At 36.0% G+C, this 8,289-nt stretch overlaps 1 long non-coding RNA gene across 1 annotated transcript; it reads left to right on the forward strand.

Moving 5' to 3' along the window:
• The first annotated feature begins 3,440 nt into the window (after nucleotides 1–3,440).
• On the forward strand, nucleotides 3,441–6,684 carry LOC141375525 (uncharacterized). Its single transcript, XR_015498098.1, has 3 exons — nucleotides 3,441–5,014; nucleotides 5,299–5,740; nucleotides 5,778–6,684. It is a non-coding gene; the product is annotated as an uncharacterized LOC141375525 (long non-coding RNA).
• The last annotated feature ends 1,605 nt before the right edge of the window (nucleotides 6,685–8,289 follow it).

Here is an 8,289-nt window from a genome sequence, read left to right on the forward strand (position 1 = left end):
TCTGTGAACAGGAGCTATTTAAACAGCATGTTTGTCTGCACATGAACCTTGTGCCTTGGGAAAAAACGGAATTTTGTCCATTTTTTAAATAAAACATCTTGGGGCTTTGTTATAGGGTATTGACATGGATGTAAACACATGAACCTGTGAACTATTCGGCAAAACAGTTGTGAGGTAATAGGAAACATACAGTAACTCATTCATAACATTTTTCAGGTTTACTTGCATTGTTGGTTTATTAGTTTGCGAAAGAAATTTTTTTTGTAAATTATCATCAGTGTGCTTGGTGTCTTAATATGATATAATATACTGTAAATAATTGTGATATAATTATAATGGCTGCCCCATTAGTGGACCATCTCTGTTTAAAACAAAAGCACTAGGCTACAAAACCATTAGGCTACAAATTTAACTGGAACAATCTCAATCTAGTACACTCAATTTGAAATTATTGTAATTTCCAAACAATCTTTTAAAGAAACAATCTCTCTTTTTTTGGAAATAGTCTAATTTTAATACATTTTAACACTTGAGTTTTATAAATTTTGAATACATTCAGCTAGTCTCTGGGTCTGGCTTAAATCACTGAATCAGAATATAGACCATTAGTATCTCGCTTATTTGATTTCAATACTTTTCTTTTTTAAAGCTCAACCCTTCTGAAGTTACATCACTTCTGCACAGGCACTGATATTTTGCAGCACCCAAAAATAGTCTAAAGCCTGCTAGCTAACAGCACTGTGTAATATCATTGTGCCTGCTGCAGCCGTGTTACAGTCTCTTGAATATTGCGCCAGAATGATAGTTACTAGACATATCAGCCAAGAAAATAGCAATTGGTCATTACATTTCTTAGTACACAATGTATCTTCAGAAGAGTCAAGCTTTAAATGAGTAAATTTGCAAAACTTTTGAAATTTTCTGGATGCTAATGGTCTAATCTGATTTAATTATATATGCTAAGCTAAGCTAAAAGTGCTCCTGGATGAATTAAAAAATGTTAAAACTCAACTGGTTTACTCTTGCGCATCTGTAAAATGAAAAAAGGGAGTTTTTCTTTAACTTCGTAACATGGAAAACCAGTTGAATGAGTAATAATGACTGAATATGCGTTTTTAAAAATTCTACAGTCATACAGCTGTCAAGCTGAGCTCCACATTGGTTCTCCTGCCGGCGTTGTGTCTGAGAAGCCCTTTAGCAGGTCTGTCAGCCTGAGTGTCGCAGTCCCTCTTTCTAGCCTCTCAGTGCTGGAAAGCTGGGAGTCATTAATGGAGGAATTCAGAGGCCCTGAAATCACACATCTCATCACCCCTCCCACTCCAAAAAAACAAGGCTACAGAAAAAAGGGACAGTAGAAGAAGAAAATGAAAAAGGTGTTTATTTTCCAGCGCTGGAAGCCGTTGAGCTAGTGATCAGCAATGGCAGGCTGACATTTCAATGGTAACACCCAGAGGAGCGTTACGTTACAGTGACGGCTGCCATCAGCCCGGAGCGAGTCCAGTTTAGAGGCTTTAATGCAGTCGTCTGGTGCCAGAGAGTGATGGAATAACATCTATCCTTGAGAATCAGCTAGACTACATGAAAAAAAACTGGCAGGGGTGAAGGACAAAACAGCCATTGTAATGATGTATGCTGGTGGCGATTAAAGCGAGTAAACGAATTCATTTGTTTCAGCAACCATATGCGGTAACTACGCTCAACACATATGGGCCATATGGTAGTAAAAGCAGTGATAACAAAAACGTTAACTGAAGCATTTCAGCATCTCAAGACTGATGTTTAGAAACAGGATTACCTCACCAGCCAACGGTGAAGATATTCAAGCTGATGGCCCTGTTTATACCTGGTATATGCATGTGCTTTGGTTGATCGGATCACATATACACATTCTTGCATTTTTTGTGGGGACAACTTTATGTTTTATGTACAGTCTACTTAAATTTGTAAAAAGAAAAAAAAAACAAGATATATTCCATTTACATCTGGTGTTTTAATCCGTCTCTTTTGGACACAACCACTATAGTGTTTTCTTTGAGGGCTCTAGGAGTTTAGTATGCAGTTAGGGAAAGTTACTTTAGAAAGTAATGCATTAAAATATTAAGTTACACCCCAAAAAAGAAGCATTACTTTAACGATAAGTAATGCCTTGCGTTACTTTTGATTAACTTTTGAGTTACTTTTTCTGACCTGGCTGAGGCTTGGTAGTAGCTTTTGTTTGTGGATTGGTTCAAATGGTTTTTTTTCATGATTTTTTCAGTCACTTTATTTTAAGGTAGGGGAGCGCCGGGCACAAAGTAACACAGGGTTAAATGTAACATGCCGTTTTATGGTATTTGCTCAGGGTTAACCATAGCATGCTTCCAAGGTTTTTACCACAGTGTCGGCAGACGTCTTCCTGCCAATTATTGAAACAGTTTGGCGAAATTTGGATAAGAAACACAGGAGAAACCATTTCTGCAGCATAAAAGCAAAACTGCTAGCCAGTTTTGAGGAAAACATGACACAGCGGGGTTGGTTGTAACAGGGTGTTACAATTAAGCCACACACACTGGACACCAATTAGGCTAACAAAATAATTGTTTGAATTTTGAGTGTAATGTTGAGAACTTTTTAAATAAAAATTGGATAATAATGCAAATAGATTCAAATGTGTTCATCCAATAAACAAATAAATAAATAAATAAACATACTGTGCTATGTAGAATGAGAAAAGAAATGAGCCAATTACTGAGGAAATATAGCTACCATTTAAAGTAAGTTAACTATAAATAAAAAGTAAAAATAATTGTGTGAATTCTGCCACGAAGTTCGCAATCATAATTTCAGAGATCTTTTTTTAGAAAAGGCTTGTGTGTTGTTGGTAAAAAAATAAAAATAAAATAAAAAATACTATATATATATATATATATATATATATATATATATATATATATATATATATATATATATATATATATATATATATATATATATATATATATATAGGGTGAATTTGGGTAATCTGGGACATTGGATAATCTGGGACACCTAAGCTTCTGTGTGTTAGCATGGACTTCATGTGAGTAAAATCACATGACTTCATTGGGGTGTTCCATAGAGGGTGGGCAGGGCACTCTTCAATCAAGAAGCTCTCATCAAAATTGGATGACAACTTGACAAGGTCAGTAACATAGGATTCTGACTAGATTAATGTTAAGGACATAAACCTGTCATAAATAAGACAATGTTTCCAATTGTTGTCAAATTATGTTTGTGATCTATTCAAGTAACAAAATATGTATCAAAGTGTTAAAAATGTTTTTTAGATTTTTTTTCTTTCAAACATTTTTTTGTTGTCCCACATTATCAAATACGATTCTCAACTGGTTTGGCCATACAACCCACATTTTTACATGGTCATCAAGCCGCCGCCCAAATTTTTAGGAACTATAATACAATTTTAGGAATTATAATAAATTAGTATTTATTTGTTAACATACACAAGTAGTGACGGATAAATCATAAGAAAATCACCAAGACTTACAAATAAACAACATTTTATTGCTGTCATTTAACAAAATGTATCAAATTATAGAAATATTACTAAGTAAAAATGACAAAATACTGTTAACAGTGGTTAGGGTAAGGAAAGGTTCAGTTACCATGAACTAAACTGAACTGTTAATAAAACATGTTGTCATGGTTTCATAATCTCTTGTGAGAGCACCTCACAACATATGAAAAACTGAGGCTTTAAGTCTTTTTTGTCGTCAAAATATGTGAATCCAAGCTTTACATATTCGGGGTCGTACTTGCGCTACGACACATTTGTTGCTATAATTAGATGAAATTTCACATGTCAAATGGTAGGGTTTTCACACATGCGTTTCAAAATAAAAGTCCAGTATAAGCAAAATAAGTTCAATTAAACTATTGTTGTTTTTTTGACCACACACTCCGTGACCCACTGAAAATGTTCCTATGACCCACTTTTGGGTCGTGACCCACCAGTTGAGAAATACTGAATTATCCTATCAGACGATCCTTAACTCACTATAAATAACCAGACTTTTCTCAACTCAATATTTTCGTCTTGAAGAACCAGTCTTGAATACTTCCCAGGAGCTATAAGTTTTTATATTCGCAAATCTGCCAGAGGCCACTGTCGACTGACTGACTGACCGATTGACTAGGCCCACCCTCCTCCTTCCCTAAACCCAACTGAAAGTGTTTTCAAAAGCACCCACCGACCCACGCACTTACTTCCCTAAATCCAACCTCAGTGTTTTCAAAAGCAATCCAAAAAAGAAAAGCTCTCACCTGATTATTATCACATTTTAAAATTTTACCACATTCTCACCCTGTTATTTACTTGTTTTTTTTTTTTGGGGGGGGGGGGTTTTTGGTTTGTTTCACTCGCTTTCTGAAACTGTTCTTCACTGGACTCAAACCGCATTGTCACGGTCAACTTCACTCTGTATTTAAAGTACGCCTATACGTGGTGAGGCACTGGACAAACTGGTAACAGCTGAAAAGCTGTCCATATGGCGATAAGTGGTCAGCTTGTAAGCGTGAAAAAGAACAGCGTCATCCCGCCTGGTAGCATTCATTTTAAAGACAAAATGCTGCCATATGTACCTCTGGCTACATAATTTGCGATCTCCAAAAATAGGGGTATGTTACGGTGGTCAGGAAGTGCAAAACAACATCACAAAGTGTTAAACACTTTTACAAAGCTCAAGACAAATTTACATTTTGAAAAACATTTTTACCTATCACTAAGACGAACGATTTTACCACAGACGAAACAAATTTACATTTCAGAAAAAAAAATAATAATAACAAGACGCAAAACACTTTTACCAGTCCTGAAACAAATTTACATTGATTTACAATGACCGCAGTTGATGTAGAATGTACCACACACTGAAAGTGATGCCGGGAAAAGTGTTGCTGTCGTTGGTGGTGAGCGCGGTAAATTTGTATTGTGAAGTACATGGCGTAAATAAAGTTTATGGTGACCGAACATGGATCGGTTACCATACCAGTCACGAAACAAATTTACAATGACAGATTTTTTACGGAAAGGGAATGTACCATGCACTAGAAAATATCAGCTAGTCTGTGAATTTGTAGACACAAATTAACACGAGTACAAAGGCACAGGTTAAGTCTACAACTATAAAAATCATGGTTTGACCAACTGCAATAAAATATCATTTTGTCATTTAGAGCTATTCTAAGAAAATATCAGCGTGAGAACAGGGTTTAATTGGTGTCGGAACACTCCGGATGTGGATCCTCTGAAATCTAATCCAGCACCTGATATTAAAAATCCTCCTCCTCAGGTTGAATTTTACTCGTGCTGAACCTTTTGACTTGGGTTCGAATCCCATTGATGATGTGTAAATTAATTATTTCTTTACATTAATTTTGGTTACTGTTCTGCCACACAAATAATAAAATCAATAATGTTTACAATGACACTGACACCAAGTAATAAGAATATTTAATTTGTATGGGCATGTTTTGTTGCTGTGAAAAAGTGACGAATCTGCCAATCTGCAAACATGGATAGTTTACTGTACATCTGCAAAGGATCACCAGTTAACACAGACACTAGTCAAATCGTGACACCGGCTTAGTTCAGTTTACATTTTAAGAGTCCTCAATTAGATGTTTACACCGTGTAGACTTGACATCATGTCCACGATTACAACGTACAACCGTCCCTCGTTAAAATATTGAACACATTGATGCAGTATGTCTGGTGTTTCCGTATATTCTGCGTCTGTTAGAAACTCCAAACATCAACCACACGTAAAGCAAAACCGTGTTAGACAGCTCATGGCATAACAACCCTCGATCACAGTCAGTGTTCGGTCACCATAAACTTTATTTACGCCATGTACTTCACAACATGAATTTACCACGCTCACCACCAACAACAACAACACTTTTCCTCGCATCACTTCCGGTAAGTGATACAATCTACATCACTTCCAGTCATTGTGAATTTATTTCGGGAATGGTAAAAGTTTTTTGCATCTTGTTTTTTTTTCTTCTAATATTTAAATTTGTTTCGTCTTTGATAAAATCGTTTCCTGTATGTTATTGTGTCTTATGATATGTAAAAATGTTTTTCAAAATGTAAATGTGTTCTGAGCTTCGTAAAAGTGTTTCACATATTGTGATGTTGTTTTGCACTTACTGGCCACCAGACATTTTCACAATGAGCCTTGTGATCTCTAGAATTGTATATATGGGTACGTTTTCAGAATGAGCCTATGTTTTAAATCAAGGTGCCCACTGGAATGTCTTTGCACAGTTCTCAGCAAAACAGTTTTCCAGATTCAGAAACAAAGCTTATGTTTTCATTTCAATTCACTATATAACCCCCCTTATCATTCTGTTATAAGTAAGGCAAACTATTTTGGCACATATAGGTATACAAAGGGGCTCTGCAGTTGAGGGAGGAGGCATGTGAACAATTACTTTGTTTACTTTGATTTCATTTCGCATCATTTATTTTGCTATTTACATTTCTACCCCAGTGATTGTGAGGCACAAGGCAAGGCCAAGATCTCTCGTAATGCTTACACTGAAATCAATGTCTCTCTGCCTGCTTTCCAATCCCAACCACATGTTTACACTGCTGTGATGTAGATGTGTTTATTGTAAAGATGACAAACCTACGCTACATTGCCACGCAAGATTTTTTTCAACCCCAGCAGAGCCCTAAGTCGCCTCCCTAAAAAAAGCTTTCCTCTTTTGTTTAACTAGTCTGTCCTTGCCAACAAATATGCAGCGATATATGGAAACATATGCGTCATCTAAAGGGCGAGGGAGAGAGCCGTGAGTGTGAAGGTTTAGGGGGAAAAAAAAAAGTTAAATGCTTTCATGTGTATTTGAAAGTGTTGTGTGAACAAAATATTCTGCTAATCCAAATAAAATTAGGGCATTTGATTTCACAAGGCTGGGATGGATGTATGGATGGATGGATGGATAAATGGATGGTTGGAGGGGGGAACTATAGCTTTTTCAGCTTGAGATGATGCTGAGGGTGGGGAGAGAGTAACGAGGAGAGGCCTGTGTTTGTAAATAATTAGAAATTCGCTAATGTTTTGTCCATTCATAAATGGCAGTACGTTGTTTTTTTTTGTGCTTTTTTTTATTTTGGCACAGGGACAGAGACCTAACGAGAAACAGGTGTTGAGGTGCTCATACTCAGTCTCTCAACCTCTTATTTACTCTCACTTTGTCTCTTGTTTGTTCCTTTGGTGACCCCAAAAAGGGTTTGGGCATAAAGGATACTTTTACATCAAGGGTGTAGATTCGCTCTTGGCATTGGGGACATGCATCCCTAGAGCGCATGCATTGTGCTTTTAAAAACATGAAAAATGTACTTAATAATATAGAATAAACAATAATATAAACACTTAATAATACAAATAACCATTAATGAACCACGTACATGCTGCAAAGTTAATTTACACGATTTTACTGAATCTGAATCTGGCTTTGAGGACGTATATGTAGGGTTGATGGAGCAATATTTTATTTTGAAGTCAATTAAATTATTGGTAGGGACATTTCAGCAACTGGTAGATTTTGGTGGGCACACTTCCCCTCCATCCATGCCATATCTATGTCCTTGGTTTACATCACTATTTTCAACCTAAATTTACATGACATGAGCAATTTGGTGGCTTGAGTGTTTCCCGGAAATATGTTTTATTCATTCATCCATTTTCTTTTCAGCTTAGTCCCTTTATTAATGTGGGGTCGCCACAGCGGAATGTACTGCCAACTTATCCATCATATGTTTTACGCAGTGCATGCCTTTCCAGCCGCAACCCATCACTGGGAAAGAAATCTGTTTCAATATGCCAGCATTTGATATTAACTAAAAACTGAATTGAAATGTGGTTTGTTAAGTGAATGTGAATAATGTGTTCATTCTATATTTGTCTCTTAACAACTTAATATCGCCAACTAGTAGTTTTCACAAATAGGAAATGTTCCACAATTTTTCATCTGTTTTTAAATAACCAAATTTTTGTTTAGAATAGTGTTGTTATGTACTTGTTATCCTATGTTGAGCTTTAAAGTGGAGTTTTATGTCTTGGATCTTCATGACACTGCAGCCAATGCACAAGATAATGCCCACAAACACAACAAATATATTATTTTTGTTATGGTACTAACATCACAATTCTAATGTAAAAAGTGTCATCAGCAACAGTTTAAAATTATTATTCATTCATTCCAGCCACAACCCATCTCTGGGAAAATTATTATTATTATTAT

This window comes from Danio rerio, chromosome 8 (genome assembly GCF_052040795.2).
Source record: "Danio rerio strain M-AB ecotype USA chromosome 8, GRCz13ab, whole genome shotgun sequence".
NCBI classification, from domain to species: Eukaryota; Metazoa; Chordata; class Actinopteri; order Cypriniformes; family Danionidae; genus Danio; species Danio rerio.